General features: G+C 43.7%; 1 protein-coding gene across 3 annotated transcripts in view; it reads right to left on the minus strand.

The window, feature by feature from the left end:
- The window catches only part of BCAR3 (BCAR3, NSP family adaptor protein), a 188,157-nt gene that overhangs the window by 164,780 nt on the left and 1,094 nt on the right, over nucleotides 1–22,283 (minus strand). The window lies entirely within an intron of this gene.

Raw genomic sequence — 22,283 nt, forward strand, 5'->3', positions numbered from 1 at the left:
TTCATTGAAAGGCATTTAGAGAATAGAAATGCCTGCTTCCCCAAGCCCTATATCCAATGACCCCTGAATAAACCTTAGGTGCCTCCTTTCTTTCCTCCCTTGCTAGCTCATTCATTTATTTCTTCAGCACACATTCATTGAATTCCCACTGAATGTTAGATACCGAGGTAGATGTTAGGATTGAGCAGTAGACAGACAGCATTGCCATCTCAATGGAGTGCAGAACCCACTGAACTGTCATTGTTTGAGGCTAGCCGTCCTGCCTGGGCTTCTGCACTGTCTTCTGAATTCCATTCGAGTTTCCAGCTTGCCCCACTCTCTCACTGGCCAGCTCCCACCTCCTTCTTTACTCTTGTCTCACAAAGGGTGGCATCCTATTTGCCATGTTATTTCTTCCATCTGTCTTGATTTCCTTGATCTCCAACTCTGTCATTTACCCATCCCCCAAAATGGTTTTCTCCTAGAAGCCCTTAGTACTGTACCTGACTCTATTCCTTGGGTCAGATGCCTTGATCATTAATGCCAGTCCAGGCTGGATTTGAGTTGGCCACACTCAATGATCTTTTGAATTTAACTTTTAGCTCTTTTGTAGAGGTAAGTAACCCCTTTGATCGCAATCTCTCTCAGCCCCTCATCCATACACCACTGTTCACTTCCTCCCTCTCTCACCTCTCCTTGTTGGGTCACTGCAAGTCTCGCTATTTATGATACTTCTCTCTTCCCCCATGATTTTCCATGTCTGGCAAATGTTTACTCTTCCTTCAGACTGGGCAAAGGTCATCTCCTCTGGGAAGTCCCCATCCTATTTTTTCCACACATTTTCTTTGGGATATGCTTATATCTTTACTGACATTTATCCAAGTCTATTGTAAGTCTGTCTTCCCAACTGGACTGTAAACTCCATGAGGCTGGGTCTGTGTCTTAAGGCGTTATTGTATCTCTTGTGCCTGGCCCAATATATGACCGAGTAGAATATAATAGAAATAGAGATATAGTAAACACCAGGAGAAAATCCAAATTTCACATTGAATTCATTACCCTAAAATTAGACCACTTTTCCAATGTTCACATTTCTATTAAACGGCTTATAAGTATTTATGCAAGGGATGAGATAAACAAACAATGCTATTCATCTAGACCTAGATTCTAAACCTAACCCATACCCCATTCCTTATTCCCTTTACTCAGTAGCACATGACTGGCTCTCTGGGAGAAAAGTCCTGTTTTGTAGAGTTTGCCAGTTTTTGTGGTGTAAATATTTTCACCATGGTTGACTTCAAGTTACCAACATGATGGTACTGAATACAGAGTTGGGAAAAGATGGGCACAATGAATCTTGGGAGCCATTAGGACCTAGCTCCAGTGCACCACTGCCCTCACTCTTCACAGTCAGTTCCAGGTCCAGCTAATCCTCCCTAATTCTCAATATCCAACTCTTCTTTATCACTTCATGCCTCACCACATCTACCCTTCCTTCCATACCACACTTTTCCTCCAGAGGAATCTTTTCAGTGTTATAATTTTTCACTGCATTAGTTTCCTGTGGCTGCTGTAACAAACTGACCCAGACTTGGTGGCTTGTCACAACACGAATGTACTATTCTCTCATATTCCAGAGGCCTGAGGTCTGAAATCATTTTCACGGATCCAAAATCAAGGTGTTGGCAGGGCTGTGTTCCCTCTGGATCTGTTCCTTGCCTCCTTTAGCTTTTGGTGGTTGCTGGCATTCCTTAGCTTACGGCTACATCACTACAGTCACTGCCCCTGTGGTCACATTGCCTTCTCTTCTTTTGTGTATGCCAAATCTCCCTCTGCCTCTCATACGGACACTGTGATTCCATTTAAAGCCCTCCCATATTGCCCATGATAATGTCCCTCATGATCCTTAAAGATTACAAAGACTCTTTTCCTATAAGTAACATTGACAAGTTCCAGAGATCTTTTGGGGGCCGTTATTCAGTCTACTGCATTCATTATTTTTAAAATGCTTATGTCTTCCCCAATTAGTATTGCCTATAACACTGACTGAGCAAGAATGGAGAGCAATCACCATTTTTTTAATTAGGTTTAATGGGTAACATTGGTTAATAAAATTATATAATTTACAGGTGTACATTACAATTTAACATCTGTATATTCTATTGCATGTTTACCACCCAAAGTCCAGTTTTCTTCAGCTACCATATATTTGATCCCCTTTACTCACTTTATTCTCCCCCTAGCCCCTATATTTGACCCTCTTTACCACACCTACCTCCCCCCTCATCCCCCATCCCTTAACCTCTGGTAACCTCTAGTCTATAGTCCATGTCCTGGTAACCACTAGTCTATAGTCCATGTCCTGAGTCTGTTTGTCCTGTTCATTTGTTGCTTTTAGGTTTACATCCCACATATAAGTGATATCATGTGATTTTCAACTTTTTCTGTCTGGCTTATTTCGCTTAGCGTGATTATCTCGAGGTCCATCCATGTTGTCGCAAATGGCGATATTTCATCTGTGTTTATGGCTGAGTAGTATTCCATTGTATGTAGCACATTTTCTTTATCCAATCATTCGTTACAAGGCACTTAGGTTGTTTCTATGTCTTGGCTAGTGTGAATAATTCTCTTTGTTAGATCCTGATGGAAGAGTGCTTTTCTATCTTTACTCTTATACAGATGCTCCCTCTTGGAGGCATAGCTAAATATTTGCAAGCAAATTCCTGCTCTCCAGTACTAGGAGGGCAGGACAAGAAAAAGAATATGACTCTCCAGCATTTGTTATTACTTATCCTATTGATTATAGCCATTCTAACAGGTGTGAGCTGGTATCTCATTGTGGTTTTGATTTGCATTTCCCTAATAGCTAGCGATGTTGAGCATCTTTTCATGTTTGTTGGCCATTGTAATCACCATCTTTTGCTCCCGCAAGTATGCCTGGTGCATTATTTTGTGCTTTTCTCTGCTTGCCTGGCCTTTTCCAGTCTGTCTAGTTTACTTCTGCTGATTGCTCAGCCATTAATAATACTAATTTCCCGATGATAATTTTTTGACTAATAGTAAATAGCAGGTTCGTTTCCAAAGAAAAACAAACATGGAGTTATTTCAATCATTACATAACACATTGGCTATTAACTTACAAGAGTGATATGCTTTAAATTGAGTGTGTGTGTGTGTGTGTGTGTGTGTGTGTGTGTGTGTCCTGACTATCAGAATAATTATATAGAATGTGGAGAGGATAAAGACATAGCCAATCAGTCCCAAGGGAAGTTGTTTATTGATAATAAATTATGTCAGGAACATATCTCCTTGGGGACTAGCTGTAATGGTCCCACAGGATGCTCACGAACATCTCTTTGTTCAGAACACATTTCTGCCCCCAAATGTAGAAAAGTAGGGAAGTAAAGAAATAAAAAATAAAACAAACCTAACATTGCCTAACCTAACCTAACATGACCACTACTGGCATATTGGTGTCGATAAAGCTTTGATGACCATCTTTGTGCAATTTGTTTTATCATACTAAATGTTATTTTTGTATATCCATGAACTCCCAAAATGACTGAGTCCAATTGAATATTGTTAAAAATACTTCATATCACTTCTGCGCTTCAATGACTTTGTACCATTTTCGGCTCAGAGATCAAGCCCTCTTGTAATCAGTCTACCTCTATCTATTCAACCTTCTACCACATTATTTCCCCATAAAAAGCATCCACTACAGCCCAACTAGTTTCTTCCTGCCACCTGCATGATGTGTGTCAGTCCTTTGGCTCCAGTCTAGCTTCTCAGGTTCTTCTAATGCCCATTCTTGGCAGACTGCCCATCCCCTGCCCTTCCTCAAGGCCCAATTCAAAACCCCTCTTGGGAAAACCTTCCCTTTAAAAGGCTGTCACATTTGGGGTCAGTGGCATGCAGGGTAAAGAGTATCTGACATGAAGTCGGAATTTCTGCGTTCATGTCCATGAGATGGCTGAGATAAAAGTCATTCATCCTTCTTGGGCCTCAATTTCCTCATTCATGAAACAAGAGTTACGATCCTGGCTCAAGGTACTGCCAAGATATTGTCGAGAATAAATAAAATGAATGTGAAATGTTTTAAAAGCTTTGTAAATGTATGAAATTAATATTAATTCTTCTTTCACCAATTCTCCTTTTGCCTTTATTGTCTGTGCTATATAATTAATAGCACTTGATGTATGACCTCTTTATTTTTCAATAGTATCACAAGCCTGAAACTATAGTCTTGCTTGATATAATATTGTATAGGAAGCTGGCTTGTTCACTGTGGCACGTGTGTGTGTGTGTCAGCCCTCCAGCTAGATCGGGATATACCAGAGTAAGAATGGTGCCTTATTTTCTTTTGTTCCCATGATACTCAGCACAATGCAGGACACGATGAAGATACTGAACAAACACTTAACTGGGTACTCGTGTGGCTATACCATCATACCATGCTAGCTTACTTACCATCATACCATGCTAGCTTTTTTCTTAAAAAGTTTAAATTACCATTAAGTTTAGAATTAAGAGACGATCTGCATTAGCTACAGAGCATTGTGTACATTGCAAAGATATGTTACTATGTCCTTCAACAACATAGTAACATATGGTGGGGATGGTGGTGGGGATTTGTACTAATCTCTCACTATGGCTTTCCAAGCCCTGGAGAAGAACATGTTTGGATTTAAATTTTGATCAGTGTTCCTTCCCATGGTTCTCTTGTTTATCACCCTTTACCAAGTACTTTTTAAAAGTATAAATCATGAATAAAGTAAAAGGAAATAAACTAGGTCAATGCAATATTTAAAGTGGACATTTGAATAGATAGAAGACTAATACTTTCTAAAATCAGACTCTAACAGTGACTAGGAAACTATGTTGTCCACACTTTAAGAAAAGCTAATTTCTAAAAATCCAAATTTATAAAATTGAAATTAGGAAGTAAATTTTCACAGTAGTCTTTTATGAAGAAATGCTTTATTCTTGTATCACTCTGAAGTCAATTAAAACAGACTTAGCGTTAAAGTGTTTAATTTGCACTCACCAAATCAGGAACACAAGTATTGAGTAAAGTGAATTCCCCTGCACAAATTTAGTAATGGTATACTCATAAAAATCTTTATTCCTGGTATTTACTTGCTCAGTGAGTCATTTGCTTAAAGGTGATCTTGATTTTTTGCTTTGGTTGAAATGTTTCAGCGTAAAGATATGTGATAAATGAGGATTTCTTTATTTTAAGATGAGGCACCAGAATTGATCTCATTGAAGGAATTTGTGCTCCAATTGAGCAAAGATTATTCTTTCAACTCTCCTTTGATAGTTGGCATTGAACCAAGGAATTCAGAATTCAGGTGTGGGCTAAGTGGAAGCAATTTAGTTCATCCCAGGAAGTCACAGAAATTGCTGAAAAAGTAGAGGTCTGGTCAAACTGCTCCCTTCACTAAAGCCAACATTTCAGGACTTCCTCCTTTTGCAAGAAATAGAAAACCACTGTGTTTTGGAGCTGAAGGAGACCAGAGAGGGCATTTTGTATAAATTCTTCATCCTGCAGTTCAGAGGAATGAAGGCACTGGCCTTCCTGAGCCTGTATCCGCATCTGCAAAATGGGGTTAGATTACTTGCCTGCCTACCTCTCAAAGGTACTGTGAGGATTACGTGAATGGGCTTTTAAACAGTAAGCATAAGGCATTATTCTTTTCTACAGTCACTTTGGTGGTTTTAAATCAGGTGTGCACATTCCTTAACACTCTTCCCATCCAGAAATGCCTTTCCTTTGAATAGGCAGCCAACTTTAGAGACTTGCGTGCAATCAAGAGAATGTAGCCAACTTCTGAGGCCAGGTCAGAAAAGGCAATTCAGCTCCCACTTGGTTTTCTTGGGATAGTCACTCTGCAAGGAGCTTGGTACCATGTTAGAAGTTCAACTACCCAGAGACCACATGTAGAGAAGTCACATGGAGAGGCTATGTGTAGGCCCTCTGGTTGGCAGTCCTAACCTTCAAGTCCCTCCAAGGCCAGTCACCAGAATGTGAGTGAATGAGCCTTCAGAAGATTCTAGCCCCAACCATCAAAACACCCCAGATTTTGAACCTTCCCAGTCAATGTTCCAGATGTCAAGGAACAGAGACAAGCCATCCCTGCTGTGTCCTTTCTGAATTTCTGACCCACAGACTCCATGAGCACAATAAAAGAGTTGTTTCTTTGCAACTAAATTTGCGCTGTTTGTTATGTAGCAATGGTATAAAAAACAGTCACACTGGGTAACAATGATCACAGCGACCACAGGAACAACACCAAGCACTGTACTTGTTCTGTGCCAGGTACAACGGCAAACACTGCACGTATTTACCTTACTCTGTCCTGACCAGAAAGAACCCAGTGAAGAAGTCATGATTTTCCCATATCACAGCGAGAAAACTGATGATCAGAGGGGCTAATGACTTACTCACGTTCCGCGTGGATGAAGTGGCAGGACTCAGACTGACACTTGGTCTGGCTGGACTGCAAAGCCCACTCCTAAATTACAGCTGAGTCCTCCCTCAGGTAGTGGGTGACAGCCTGGCTGTCAACACAAACCTTTGGACTTGCAGTCGAAGGGCCCTTCCCGCATGCCCAGACTGTGGTTTTCTAGCTCCTCTCTTTCCCCATTCACCACTTAGAGTGCCCTTCTTCCAAGAGATGAAATGAAACCTCTTCATTTTTCCTAACCTGGTTACTTCAAGCTGTCCTGGTATCACCAGGGAGGTTTCAGACCCTGTAGCCCTTTTGCCTCTTCCTAAGGCTGAGCAGCCATGCAGCTTCATCTCAGAAGCCCTGCTTTTCCTCATAGGCCAAACCCATCAGATCTACCTTTTTTCCTGAGCTGCAAGGAGAAAATAACAAATAATTCACAGAGTAACTCATTCAAACATCTTAAACTCAAAAATATACTGTGCAACCTATTTGTTCTTGGCCCCCAGAGCCAATAGTACACCTGTGACAAATTATCTAGAAGGTTCTCCACATACTGGTGCTCTCAGCCAGCTCTTGTGAGCTGCCAGCCTCCTACCTGCTCCTACACAGGATGTGTGGCCCAGACTGCTGTCCTGCCAAGGCCTTCCCCATCTAGAAGCGAAAATCCATGCCAGCTTTGGCCCTGGTACCCAGACTCTTTCTGAATCTGCAGCTGTACCCAAAGGACCCAGATGTCTTTGAATGTCTTTAGGAACAATGCTGAAAATGCACCTCTTTGCCATGCACTTAAGATCTACCTTGGCTTTTCACAGTTAGTTTTCTCTGAGTTGTACCACCTGCTCATTCGTCCAGACCTCACCAAGCCCAAACCTTTTGCTGGCAAGAAGCCACCCTCTTTAAAGGCAGACATGAAGGAAAGTCGGCATGAACTCTTCCACTTAAAACTGTCACTATGACAGAGTGTGAAGAGAGCTGTCTCGTCTGTCCCAGAGGAATGAAATCCTCCACAGAGTCCATGGCTCATCCTCTGTCACATGCTGGTAATGCTTCTCAAAGGGCTATGACTAACCAACTAGCACTCTTGGGCTTTGAATGACCCCAGAGCTCAATCATGGAGATATGGGAGGATTCTCCTCAGCTACAGCCACAGATTCAAGTCAGCATTGATCTTCTACCATGTGCTGGGCACTGGAAATACAGATACGTAGACAAATTCCCGCCCTCATTTGCAGATGGAAATATGTGTTCTCAGTACTTTCAGGTATACCATCAGGTGTCAATTGGTTGTGAGGTGTGTCACAAGTAATTTGTTATCAATAATAGGAAGTACCAAAGATTTGAAATAAGAGAGGGTTCATGGTCATATGTACAATACTGTTCTCACTTGTTCTAACACAGGAAAAAGAGTTGGGAGGGGCAGTCTGAGCTCTGTGAATGGCATGTGGTGTTACACTCTTGAGTGTCTTCTGTCTTGTGCCTCAGTGAGGAAAGGCTGAGAACTGCTTGTGAGCCCAGTGAGGGCAGGATGTGAACCTGCTATACTCAGAACCCTATATTCCATTTAACCAACAAAGGAGCCTCCTCTACCTTTTCTTCTAGAAGAGGGACTAGGTGGCAGTAGACTGCCTTTAAAAAAGGAACAAAGCCGAGGGACTCTTGTCTTTTGACTCTGGCAAGGTTTTGTCCACTTGTTGTTAGTTTAGGAAAAGAAAGGGGTGCCAGGTATAGCTGTGGCCATACATTTATCACTATGAACTTCACCTCTCTAGCTGACATCTTACAGATGATACATGAATCACATGGTGCGCTATACTAAGTTGATCTCTTCAATAATAGCGCTATTTATTTGTATTTTAAACTGACAGAACATGGTTGGCTACTGGCTGGCATTTGGGTTCTTTTGCACGTAGATGTAAGGGTACTTTACTGTGACTTAAATCACAGAGGAGAGGGGTAAAAAAATGCTTCCACAACTTTGCCCCTTCCTCGCAACACATGCACACACACACATACACGTGGGTGCTCACACACCCCTACTCTACACACCTAGATCAGGCATTGGCTGTGTGACTAAGATGCTCCATCCAGGGAGTCACTTTTGGCAGGTGAAGATGTGGTGCCCCAACTGTGACATTGGCTACTGCTCATTATGTGCCATTTAAAGACAAGGACTTTTCATCCCTCAGTAAAAGTGTTTCTCAATTAAAGTGCTTATTGAACTTCAAACTGAATGGCTATTTAAAGGGTGATTGTAGCACTCCCATAGCCAAATAGATGAGACTTTAGGCTTTGTTAATGCTGAATCTTGGCCTGAGGTTTGAAGGCTGGGTGGAATTCTGCCCTGCACTTGCAAACATTTGAAGAACTGCTCGGTCAGCCTTCTGGGAAAAACATGCTTGCATCCTACTGTATATTTTCAGCTTTGGTCTTATCAATGCAGTGATCATTAAGAGCCTAACTCTAAAGTTCAGCTTTCCTTTGTTCTCTGAATGTGAAGGGCAAGATGCAGAGTAACCGGATCACAAATGATGAAATTATGGTTATCGGGATGCCTTCCATTTTTATAGCACTGCATCTTTGCAGAGGGCCCACATGATATTATTTGACCCATATGACACATCTCAGAGGTGAAACTGAGTCAGAATTTTTATCACTATTATGTGGAAGAAGTGTCAGAAGTTTATAAATACATAAAGAGATTTGGGGTGAAAGATCGCATGCTCAAAAAGAAGGAAACATTTAATCATTTCATATGGAATATGAAAGAAACATTTACAATTATCCAAGATGACATCTGATGATGTATCATTTTAATTTTGTTTCATTTTAATTTTTTGTTTCATATTCCATATCACAGGTATCTAAAGTCACATACTGACTCCAGGGTTCAGACAGAACAGAATGGGACTCCCCACAGCCAGGAGCCAGCCTGCAGCTGAGGTTCAATGGCTCTTGACACATGTGAGAGGGGAGAACATGTCCTCTGTCATGTAGGCTGCATGGCTCTCCTATCTAGAGCCTCTACCAGTTTGAGTGGATTGTAGAGAACTATCAATAGCACAGACAAAATACGTGGAACTGATAATCAGAAGTTTAGAACTTTGTGCAACCTTAAAGGACCAAATTAAGCTGTGTGTCCAGAATTTCTCCCCTCTCTTTGTGTGTTAGTGCCCTTGGTAGCATGAATTGTCCCTCTTCTAGAAAAAGATTGCTGGCCTAGAGTCATCCAGAGCTGTTCTTGGAGTGCTCACTCATAACCTCCTTCCCTCCTCTCTGTCTCTGCAACACCAACTGCTGGTATAATAATCAACCCTACTACCTCCAACTAGTACAGAGCCTTCTTTCACTACATGCTAGAAACCGGCCCAGCAGCCATCCTGGAGAGCCCATCACCCACCCTATGTTATACAAGTCATTGTAAACTTTGCGTTTCACTTTTCTTACTCCCTGGGGGCTCTGGAGGTTGGGTAAAGAACCTAATGAAGCAATTTAGCATCTTGAGCTTATTTTCCAACATCAACTGAAATCCTTATACATTTTTAAAAAACATTTTTTAAACAAAAACATTAACAGAAACTAAAAGCTCCTCAGTTAATTCCAAGGGAAACGAGAGGGTATGTATCATTTGGACAGAAGTATGTCTGTGCCCATTGTCCCTCCACCATAAAGTATACCTTGGAGAATCCCAGGTGTGGCTTCTGGAAAGGACTGGAATGACTATGGGCACCAACAGCACTCAGAGAGTCCCATGGCTTTTATAACTATTCCCCTGCATTCCCATGGCTGCTGTGCCAGGAGCTATGTACAAGTTAGCCCTCAATGCTGGGGTGCCTAGCCTAAAAATTTACACTCTAAGCTTCTAGAGCTGCCTGGAATGGGTAAGGGAGAGATGCTGAGCTGTACTGGCTCTTTGGGGCTGGGTAGGGGAGGCAGGACTTGAAGATCTCCTGAGACTAGCTATGGTTCCAGCTCAGCCCACAGGTAAGCAAGTCATTGAGGTTGGTGTCTGTTCTGAATCTGATGGGCAGGTGAGTGCGTCTGCCTCTGGGTTCCGGGAAAACAGTGCCTTTGAGTTCCTTGTGGGGCTCAAAAAGGAAGACCCTCACTCCTATCTCCTGTCACAGGCAGGGGGTTTGCGTTCAGACTGAGGATATCTAGCAATCTTTCCAAAGGAGCACAAATCATGGGGCCCAGAGGATGAAGCCAGGCCGAAGACATGGGCCAGATCTCCCTTCCAGCCCCTCCTCCCTCCAAGAGGAGGAGGCCATACAGAAGCTTCTGCCAGTTTCTCTTTTCTCTCATCCCCACTTTTGCGCTTGCCTCTCACTCTATTGAGATAGCCAGTGGTAGGTCTAACTGCATAATTTCCCTGGCTGACTTTCAATGGAGGGAAATAATAACTTTGTGAGGTAAGGCTGTCCAGGCAACAAAGAATAAAATTGTGTCTGCATCATGTGCCTGGTCAACTGTTGGACAAATAGCTGACCCTCTCCAGAAAGTATCACAACTCTTCTGCACTTCCTCTCCTTTTCCTTCAATAGGGAGCAAACAATCCCTCACAGGCTGCACAGAGCAAGGCACGTGCCCTTCAGAGGTAACTCCTGCTCCCCTGGGGCATTCCTTCACTGACCTCCCAACCTCTTGGACATAGAATCCCCTAACATTGCTACTCCCACCACCCAGCCTTCCCGCTGGTATGAAGTGCAGCCCACAGACTGCTCATGCTTGGAACTCAGCTGAAAGCCCTCCTATCCACTATCTTTAAGTGCTATGGGTCAGTTCCAGGGAACAGGCTTTGAAATGGAGATTTACATGCAAGTGGTTTACTGGGGAGTGCTCTTGGGAACTACACTTGTAAGGCTGTGAGAGATGAAGGCTTGGACTCACGGCTGAGAAATGTAGAGTTGTGACAGAGGCCTTGGCTGGTCCCTTGGGGAGCCCTGAAGCTGAGTTGGCACTTCAGAGAGATCCTGCATGGAAGCAAAGGGCCGAGAGCTCGGTACCTCTGCATTGTCCAGTCATTGGATGCAGTTGTCCCTGGGGTGGGGGCATATCCTTTGGCTGAGGGCAATCCCTAGGGAGGGACCCAGCTGCCTCCCATCAGCAGACGACATTTTTGGCAGCCAGGAGAATGAATGTCTCTGTTCTGAAGGGAGAACTGGGCAGCACATGCCTGCCAGAGACTAGAAAAAGAAAGAGGAGGATGAAGCTGCGGCCTCCAGTTCTTACTGCTCCAGATAACCCTTTGTTCTGTCCTGTTAGGAGACAGGGCCAGGAGAGGAGAGGAGAGTTACCAGGGAGCTCCACCAGTGATTGGAAAAGAACGAGCATGAGCATGAGCATGAGCATGGCCTGCAGAAAACAAACTGATGGCCATCTTGGGGATGGAGTCCAAATTTAAGTTTAAGTGGAGAGTCCAACATGGCCAAATAATTTGTCTGGGAGAAAAACATAACTGGGAGCTAGTTCTAGGATGGTCTAAACCTATGCTGGCTACTTCACTAGATTCTCAAAGGTTATTGTAACCCTACTCTGCTTTGAGCTTCCTGGTGTATGTCATTTTTCAAGCATGGGGATCCCAGGAGGAGAATATCTGAGAAGTGTTCTGAGAAATGCTGACCAAAGCTAGGAGCAATGTCCGCTTATCTTTTTACCTTATGTGTGTTCATCTTTTCTCTACGAACGACTTGGGTCTCTGAGTCATTGAGTCAGGTTCAATTTGGTTCTCTGCTCTCTGCTCACCCTCTTGGCATCATTGCCACATCTTTATTTTTCCATTATTTGGAAATTGGGGCAGTGGGTGGTGGCCAAGGAGAGGCTGTGTGAGGGAAAAATGAGAAAAGAAGTCCTGTTCTCCACCACTGCCAACACTTTTGCAGGCCGAATGAGAGAGTGATTGGTCGATTCAGTTGTAGAATGTTCTGGGCCTACCTGTCCCAGCCAAGAGTACTCATCAATATATATGCTATTGTGAGATAGTGAGAGTCCACTATCACTCTCCCCTTCGTAGCTATGCAGAATTAGAGATAACACCAGCTTGTCATTATCCCCCAAAATAACCTCACAGAGTATAGGCTGATGCAACCCATGGCCTGTGACACAGCCAGCAACAGCACTTGAAGTGTGGCAAGGGTGAAATATTGCCCCGCAGTCAGTCGAAAATGGCTTTTGCCACCAACAAAGAACCATTATAACAACAGGAAGGCACTAAAAGCCAGGAACAATGTAGGCAGGAATGTCTCTCTCTCTCTCCTCCCTTTATGAAAAAGAAAGAGAGATTTTAACCCTTCCGTGTTTGGCTAATATCCTCGGCAACGCTGGCCAGAGGTGATTGCAGCTCCATCCCCATCTGGGCACCCGGGAGGGCTGGAGCAGCTTTGGGCTGGAAGGCAGCCTGCTGGGTCAGGTCAGGGATGGCGCCTGACTGTGTCACCAAGTAACCTCTGTAGGTGCTAGAAAAGTAGCATGCGGAGCCCCGAGTGGCACAGGAGCTTTAAGGGTAATTTTTGCTTGTTTAAGCCTACTGCTTTCTCTTCACTTTTCATTCCAGCTCTGTCCATTAAAAATTTAAATAATCAAATAACAAATGTTTATTGAAAACCCACTAAGCCCAACACTCTGAAAAACCATTGTTCTCTTCCTACACAGCTTCCACTACTCAGAAGGTGTTCCTCCTTCTTCTCTGCAGAGATATACCTTGAAGACCCAGCCTGAGGTTCGCTTCTTTCTTGAAGCCTTTCCTGGTCACTTCTGTCTGCGGCAGTCTTCCCTTCATCTCTCCTTACCTCCCGCATCACATTCCTAGCCCCCTCCATTCCTCCTCAAGATCTCTCAGTTCTATTCCCCTCTCTCAATCCTACAGCAGGCTCCCACCACCCCTAGTCTAATTACTGCTTCATTCCTTGTTTTGCCCTCTTTAGTCTGTTCTCCATGCTGCAGTGTTCATTCTAAAAGACAAATATGATCATGTCATTTAACTGTCCAAATGTTTTTATTATAGCTAATACTTACTGAATGTTTACTGCAAGCCAGGCTCTATTCTAAGTGCTCTGCATGTAAAATTCATTTAAATCTCACAATAACCCTATGAAATGGTTATTTCTCTCATTTCACAGATGAGGAAACCAAGGCCCAGAGAGGTTAAGTAAACTGTCCAAGGTCACACAGCCAATAAGTGTCAGAGCCAGCATTTGAACCCAGGCAAACAGGCTTCAAATACCACCCTCTCAAGCAATGCACTATAATTATACTACTTCTCAATAGCTCTCCGTAGCTCTTAGGATAAAGTCAAAACTCCTTAACACTCAAGGTCTCTCATTTTAGACTCATCCTTATTCACTTTGCCAACATAACTGTGATTTCATTCTTTTTTACTGCTGAGTAATATTCCATTGTATATATATACCACATCTTCTTTACCTATTTATCATCTATCGATGGGTACCTCAGTTACTCCCATATCTTAGCTATTATAAATAATGCTGCAGTGAACACAGGGGTGCATATATCTTTCCAAGATAGTGTTTCTGTTTTCTTTGGCTTCATACCCAGAAATGGAATTACTGGGTCACACGGCAGTTTTATTTTTAATTTTTTGAGGAATCTTCGTACTGTTTTCCACAGTGGCTGCGCCAATTTACAATGTCACCAACAGTGCACAAGGGTTCCCTTTTTTCCATACCCTTGTCAGCACTTGTTTGTCAATTTATTGAGATTAGCTGTTCTGACAAGTGTGAGGTGATATCTCATTGTGGTTTTGATTTGTATTTCCCTGATGATTAGTGACCTTGAACATCTTTTCATATGTCTGTTGGCCATCTGTATTTTTATTTTTTGCGATATGTCTGTTTAGGTCCTCTACTCATGTTCTAACCGGATTATTTGGTTTTTCGGTGTTAAGTGGCATGAATTCTTTATATATCTCTGATATTGACCCTTTATTGGACATGTTATTTGTAAGTATCTTCCCCTATTCAATAGGTTATTTTTTTGTTTTGTTGATGGTTTCCTTGGCTATGCAAAACCTTTTTAGTTTGATATAGTCCTATTTGTTTATTTTTGGTTTTTGAGAATTTTTATAAGAGTTTTTTAGCCAAACTGATGACACATGTGCTGGAGAGCAAGATCTCAAATGCTCCTTGTTTATTTTTATTTTTGTTTCCCTTGTCCAAGGAGACATATCCAAAAAGATATTGCTAAGACCACCCAGTCGGCATCTTTAAATGCAGTGCCAGGTCACAGAGATATGTGGGGCAGCAGGCCAGACACAGAGAAACCTCTGGGGAGGTTCTGGCTTTATAGATGAGCCATCAAACAGCACTGGTGACCCCTCCAGACCTATCCAGAACCACATGAGTCAGTGAATTAAAAGTACTTCAGAGAAGTGAAGATTTGGAACAAATGTATTCGGTAGCACTAAGAGCATGGTGTGTGTGCGTGAGTGCGTGCGTGCATGTGTGTGTGTGTGTGTGTGTGTGTGTGTGTGTGTGTGTGTGTAGGGTGGTGACTGCCCTGGGCAGTCTCAGAGATGGTGCTGATAATGACCAAGCTGCCAGCTGCCTTTCTGCCCATGCTAAGAGGCGAGAAAGCCCAGGAAGTAGGCAGCAGGACTCTCTAAACATTCATCCACTCAGATGAATTTTCTTTCTGACTAGGAATGTCAGTCACTCCTGCTACCTGGCCCACTGACCTCAGTCCAGAGAAAGTCCTGGCTTCAGGGCATACCCAGCCTGAGGCTGAGCATGCGTGCCTGACCACACTTTATTCCTGACTCCTTCTTAGAGTCTTCTTCAGACTATTTAGAAAACCACAGGGTCTCCTCTATTTTGATGGTATCAACTGTAACCTTGTCTTGGTAAATCGATTGTGCTGGATCTTTTAAAGTACATCTGTTGAAGGTTTCCAGGGAATTTTTCTAGAGCTTACCTGATTAACTGGGGCCAATTTGCTAAGCTCCCGAGTAATGGAATCTGCTTTAAGCTTCAAGACATCGAAACAAAGACACTTAGACAAAGATGGCTGAGATTAAAATTTATAGTGCAACAAAGGCTATATTATAGACAGAGAAAGAAAAGGACCTTGGGATAGAATTTATATAGGCACAAGGTGGGGGGGCAGCAGGTACCTTAATCCTAAAAGGCAAATATGTGACAGAGTGAAGGAGGCCTCCTTTTATATTTAATGAGCCTGCATGTAGTCATTGTTTCTAAAGCAATTGACTCATTTAGAATCTGGTACAAGACTAAAAAGATTCCCAAAGAACTAAGAAATAGCCACAAGAAATTAAGCACAATGCCTACCCAGGCGGAGTGGTAACTGGGCAGAAGGGGGACAAAGCTGGTAGAAAGAATTTTTGCTGTATAAGAGTTGATGGTTTCTGGGTTTCAAACCATGTGAATGCATTACTCTTTTCAAAAAATTAAATGAAAAAAATGAAAAATGAAAAAAATGAGAAAATCCATATAAAGTTTGATTTACCATGCTATTTCAAAAAATAAACATAACGTGCAATACATTTCAATTAGGCAGAATTTCTGGAATTAGAGATTATAAAAGTACTTATTTCTAGGTGCTCTGAGCCCCTTTGTTTATGCCCTGCCTTAGTCTAGGCCTCACAGGGACAGGGACATCATGGGGCTGGAGCCCTTCCGGCTTTCCTGAGGTATGCTCAGTGAAAATCAATGTGACATGTAGGACTAAGTGGCAAGCAAGTGGCTACATGCAAGGCTGTAGTATCAGAGTCAACAACCGGGGCAGCAGCTAATAACCTTGTTTGCAGAGAGCAGCCCTCTTGGAGAAGCCAAGGAGGGAGGCTGGCCCTGCCCAAAAGGCTAAGTGAGGTGGAAGAGATGTGAACAGCTGCCCAAATGCAGGTGTTCAGACAGGAGGAAACCAACAGCGGAATCCATGCCAAAGGATGAGATAAGAAAGAAAATTGTACCCTGGTGGTTTTCAGCTGAAAAGTATGGTATAGAAAACTACGCAGGCCATATGGGCAAATCAGAGAGGTGCTGGCCACTGAGAGCTGAGCTGGCAAAGTTATCTGTGGGAGGACGCTTGGAAAACCACCATCACCCACCCGTTTAAAGAGGGGGATATGCTGAACCTTGGCAAAGTAGAGAAGTTAGAACTAGAGCTGAAAGTATGTTCTGGTCACCCAGAATGAGAACACATAAACAAAATAAGAAGGGACTGCATAGCAGAGGAAAGTTTAAATTAAAAAGTCAGCAGCAATGACAGATTTGATTTCAGCTGTGCAGTCATCCCATGGCCTTCGGGGAAGTAGAGAGAGGGCGTCCTTGAAGGAAGAAAGTCTGGAAGGGCTCTTTGGGGCCTCTCTTTTCATGGGGATAAGGTATCTGGGAGCCTCCAGAACAAGGGCTCTTCATGAGAGAGATGTAGGCTCCCCCCCTGAGCCATAAAATCCCTCCTCTGGTCCCCTGTGGGCGCTGATTTTGAGTAGGTTGCCCAAGGGAACTGAGCTTCATAGATGAAGGCAATCCCTTTTAGCTCAAAGGCTATCTGCTCCCGCCCTACTCAAGAACAGCAGGCTGTCAGATCTGAGTGTCACTGCACTGGCCCCCAAGGGCCTTTGAGCGCTGGCTCAGAAAGGCCCTGAAGTGTCCCAGGCTCTGTGGGGTAAAGGCAGTGCGCATACTCCCAAGAAGAGCAAAGAGAGCCAGCTCTATAATTTCCTAACACTGAAGGAGGAGGCAGAACAAGCATAGACCATATAACTTCCCGAAAAGCACAGCTGGCAAGCATACCCACACCGTGAGGTTGCAACTCCCTGAGCTAATTAAAAGGCAGAGCAATGAGAATGTCTGGATTGCTGCATAAGCATCTCTTAGGGAAAATATATTTATGGTATCGCATACCCAGGGCTTCCTCTTCACTTCTGAGAGCCAAGTCGGACACAGGTGATTACTGTTTAGAACTAAATATGTGTACGGATGTGTGAGTGTGTGTGTGATGGGGGTGAATAAGAAGTCAGGCAGAGAGAATTACACTCCTTTCAGCCAAGGCAGGCTACCATCTTCCCTCTGGTTCCCCTTAAGGACAGAACAATAGGCAAAGGGCTCAAACTGCACCATGAAGGAACTGGAGTGGCCATTGGGGAAAATTAAAAACAACCTCCAACTCCAGTGATGGGGTGTTTTAACATTTCGGCTTCTGGGAGGTGTTGTTTTCTAAGTTTAAACAATTATTGTTTGAGTTTAACCCTGCTTGGAGCCAGAATGAGCCAAATCATCATTAAGATTTTTTTCTGCTTTATGAATCTATAAGGAAACTTTTTTCGAATTCTCTCAGGTTTGGAGAATTCCCCTGGCACAGGAAGTCTGAAACACTTCCAACTATGGATTGGGGGTCCCTCAGGGAGCCCAGCTGGCAGAGTTTCCTCGAGAACTCTGCCTACCTCTAGGGCCACCAGGAGAGTCATCTGAGGAGGGTATTGGAAATGTAGCTGAGCTGCCGGATGCCAGATAAATTCTGGCACCAAGAAAGAGGGCAGAGGCAGTACGCCTCTCACCTCTTCCCTGGGGAGGGCCCCGCTGGAGCCTACACTTCATCCTGAGACAGTGATGAATCTCACTGTTCAGGCCTGTAAAAAAGGAAGGAAAAAGGCTTTTGAGTCAAATAGTGGGAAAGGGGGAAGGGTAGTGTCCCAACTGTCCCTTGGCCCAGACTCCACTGGGAATCAGTCCCAATCTTGACAAAAATTCTAAGTTGAAACGGCAAGAGACCCTGTGAGGCATATAACAGAAGAGCTGTGAGCATGGTAGGGGAGAGCCTGCCTTGTTCCAGGTGGGGAGAGGCCGAGAGCAATTGCAACATCGGCAATGGCAGAGGCGGTGACGGCAGATGCAGGCCACCTGGAGACAGAGTAGAGTGTGGCTCTGACCCCAGCCTCAGGAAAACTTGAATGTTTGCTAAAAACTCTGTGAGGCCCCAGGGCCTCTGTCAGGCAGAAGCTGGGCAGTGCCTTCAGTGAGCTCGGAGTTCCAGTGACTCTACTGGGTGAGAGCTGAGAGACAAAGACAGGATGCCCTTTCTGACTGTGTCCCTTCGGCAGGAATCAGGTTGGGGAGGTGTTAAACATAAAGGGTGGCATGTAACCTGACAACATCCCCGTGAACACATCAGAGGGTGAGAATTACCTGTCTTCAGAAGAAAAAGAAACTAATGATTCAAAAGGTTATCAACAATTTAGCCAAATTCCACTTGGTGTGAAGACTATCCATAAGCAGGGAATTATGGGGGAATGGGGAAGGACATGGGGCTATGGGTGCAAACTCCATCCCACTCTCAGTTTCCTAGGGAACTAACAAATTGTTTCAGGACCACCAACAGCAGCACATGAGCCCCATCTGGGTGCACATACCCCGTCTCGTTCTTCTATGCCAATGATTGTCATCTTGCATTCCTTACGACCAGCCTAGGCTCTCAATGGATGCTCTCAAGAACTTCTGAGGCTGCGCAGAGACCTGCTGAAGACTACTGTACCACACCTTTAGCATTGGAATGAGAAATCAGTTTTCTTTATTCTCAAGTCCTGTCCTCAGCCAGTACAGTGGTAAAAACACTAGGTACTATAAAGTACTTAATATACCCAGGTACTGTGTTTCCATTTTATCCTTACAACCCTATAAGGTTAATTCTATTATTATATTCATTTTATAGATGCAAAAACTGAGTTAATCACAGTTTAAAGATTAAGCGCCTCGACGAGGTCACACAGCAATCTAGTTCCAGAGCCCATCCCCATAGCCACTCTGCCATAATTGTGTTCTTGAACTTTAGATGTGGAACGAAGGCAAAATGGTAAGAAACATGACACTTCATAAGACAACCTGGCTCCCCCCATAAGAGACTGGAAAATCCATCTGCTTTAATGCCTCACACTTGAGAGTTGTTTCCTATTACGATTCTGCCTTGTATTATTACCGTGAACACTAGGACAAATGATATAACTTCTCCATGATCCTATTTCCTTTCTCAATGGAACAATTAAGTGGACCAGGCATCCCGGGTGGATTTGGAATAGGTAAAATACTCTCAAGCAGCTAAGGAAGAGAAGTCAGAAATGAGAACGTCTGTTCAGTTTTCTGAATTGTGCGGTATTCACAGACTTTTAGAGCTGTCAGGGACCTGTGGATCTTAGAATCCATGTCCTTCAGGAGTTTCAATATTATTGGGTGAAAACCTTACCCAACACAAAAAGTCTTTCAAACCACATTCCTGAGATGGTGCTGGGGCCTACAGGGTCAGGGAGCTCTTTAGGTCCCCAGGAAGCCATCCCTTCTCTGCAAGGCATTCTTCTTCCACCAAATGTTCCCAAACACATGTCATAGTGTTCTCTAAAGTTAATTCTTAGATTGCGCCATGTCCATCTTGCTCCCGCCAGAGTCTAATTCTGCCCTTAGGAGAGGCTAGAGGAAATCATCTTCCACTCTCTTGTGGCAGCCCTTACCATGAAGGTGACTTATCGTGTCTGTCCTGATGCTCTGTTATCCAGGCTAAACTGTTTAGGCTTCTTCAGTTATTTGTCATTCAACCTTATTTCCGTAGCCATCACCATCCTTAATCACTCTCCTCTGAATGTACCTGGGCTTGTCAGTTGTTCCTCTAGCCTGTTGATTCTACAGCTATTTACCGAGTGCCTACCAGGAAGACAGCAGATGCTAAGAATGTACAGAAAAAAAAAAATCTCTGTCTTGAGAAGCTCACTGTCTTGGGATGGGAGTGGGGAGTACTCTCAAGCAATTGCAACATGGTGTGGGAAGTGCTACGATAGGGGCAAGCCCAGGAAGGCTCTGAAAGCCCAGAGGATGGAGAAGCAGACAGGTGGAGGGGTGTGTGTGTGTGTGTGTGTGTGTGTGTGTGTGTGTGTGTGTTGGAAATGCACTCTAGAGGGGAGAGAGAAAAGAACCAGTTTTGGGAACTGCTTGTGTTTTGGAACTACTAAAGTCAGGGTTGTGGGTCAGTGGAGGACAAGAGATAGGCTGGAGAGGTCAACAGGGGCCTCAGATCATGAGGTACAATGTGTGAGACTGTTCTCAGAGCAATAGGGAGCTATCAAAGGCTCGTAAGCAGAAGAATGACACAATTGAATTTCAATTTTAAGAACAATCACTATGACTGCAAGTTGGAGAGAAGACTGGAGGCAGATGTGAAACTAGAGGCAGGAGATGCCATAGCCAGATGAGAGAAGAGCAAAGTTGGACTCTAACTTTCCTTATTCTGGAAGCTGAGCATCTATCGATGCTGCCTGCAGTTTTGAGCTGTCCTGCCTGCCACAGCTCATTCTTAATTCATATTCAGGGGCAACTGAACCTTTTCTATAGGAATAGCAATGACAGCTCTCTCCCAGTTAAATTTGTTTTAATTGTTTTCATTTTAATCTTGTTTTAAATTTAATCTTGTCAGTTTCAGCCCCTCTTTTCATGTTATTGAAATCTTTGTGCATCTTGATTCAACCTCTTCAGTTTTACTTAAGGGGAAACACTGAAGGTGTTGTCCAAGGGCTCATGGGTAATCAGTGTGGAAGCAACGCCAAACTGGGCTTTCTGACTCCTAAACCAGGCACCTTGTTATTCTGCCTCTTTGGGAAACTGGTCTGTTTAAAAAGACTAGAATCAAGATTGACTAGAAGCAGCTTACTTGGAAGAACAGGTCTTAGCTTACAGATCCCAAAGGCAGGAAAGGAGGACCCTACACCCCTTTCTAGTATTTCCTCCTGTTGACTGAAAAGACCCCTGAGCTTGAATCTACAATCAACAGGGATGGCATTACACATCCTCAGGCAGCTGAAGGTCACAGTTGTTCAAACCCAATCACTGAGACACTTGACAATGTCAGAAGGCTTTAGAGAATTTTCTAGGGTGAAAAAAATCTTACAGGCTAATGAATGCTTAACAAAAGCTTCTCTATGGAACAGAACTAGTTCAGAATGTAAAAGCTGTTCAGGGAGACTGGACAGGTGATGGGAAATGGGACACTCCTGCAGGTGGGGCAGGGGAGAGGAAGGGGAGGGGACAAGCAAACAGAGCTTCCTTGGATAAATGCCTAGAGAATCAGGGTCTTTCTCAGTTGAGATCTAATCCCCTTGGTCTCTGGACAAAATTTTTTTCCACAGCCCCATGAAACCTGGTGACTGGTCTACCCTGAAGCCTGCTCATGAAAGTCTCTGACCCTTGGTCCTGGCAATCAGCAGTAAACTGTGTCTAGAGTCCCGTGCCCAGGTTGACCAGCACTTCGTATGTCAGTCCATTCACCCACCCCAGTACAACATGCCTCTAGTAGCTCTTTTCCTCTTTTCTCTTTTTCCCTTGATGTTAAGTTTTTCTTTGGCAGAACAGCCCTCTACTTCTAACTAGCTCCTCCTGTATCTCCTCTGATGAACTCATAGGATCTCCACCCTTTCCCAAAATTCAACCCTTTCCCCACCACCCTCCACCTCACTCTTCACTCGAATCCCCACTTCAAGTCCTACTAGTGCAACGCCTTTTTAGGACCCTCTGTTCTAAAACCAAATGCCATATGGAAACATCGGACTAGTCAGATGAATAAGAACTTTTTAATTCCTTCAAAATAAGCATATGCCTGTCTTCTAACAATTGTTGACTCCCCAAATTTCACAAAGGGAGTTAGAGCAATAGGGGGCACTCCAAAATATTCTTTTCAGTGAGAGACTATGCAAATAAATCTCTACTTTTGAAATAACAGGCACCCTAAGCATTTTTTAAAAGGGGAGAAACAAGTCATGTGCATTTTGCTCTGAGCCCTGATACTCACTGTCCAACCTGGAAAGAAAGCCTCACACAGCCTGGCCTAGGACGCTGACCATCA

This window comes from Pteropus alecto, unplaced genomic scaffold, assembly GCF_000325575.1.
Source record: "Pteropus alecto unplaced genomic scaffold, ASM32557v1 scaffold25, whole genome shotgun sequence".
In the NCBI taxonomy this organism is placed as follows: Eukaryota; Metazoa; Chordata; class Mammalia; order Chiroptera; family Pteropodidae; genus Pteropus; species Pteropus alecto.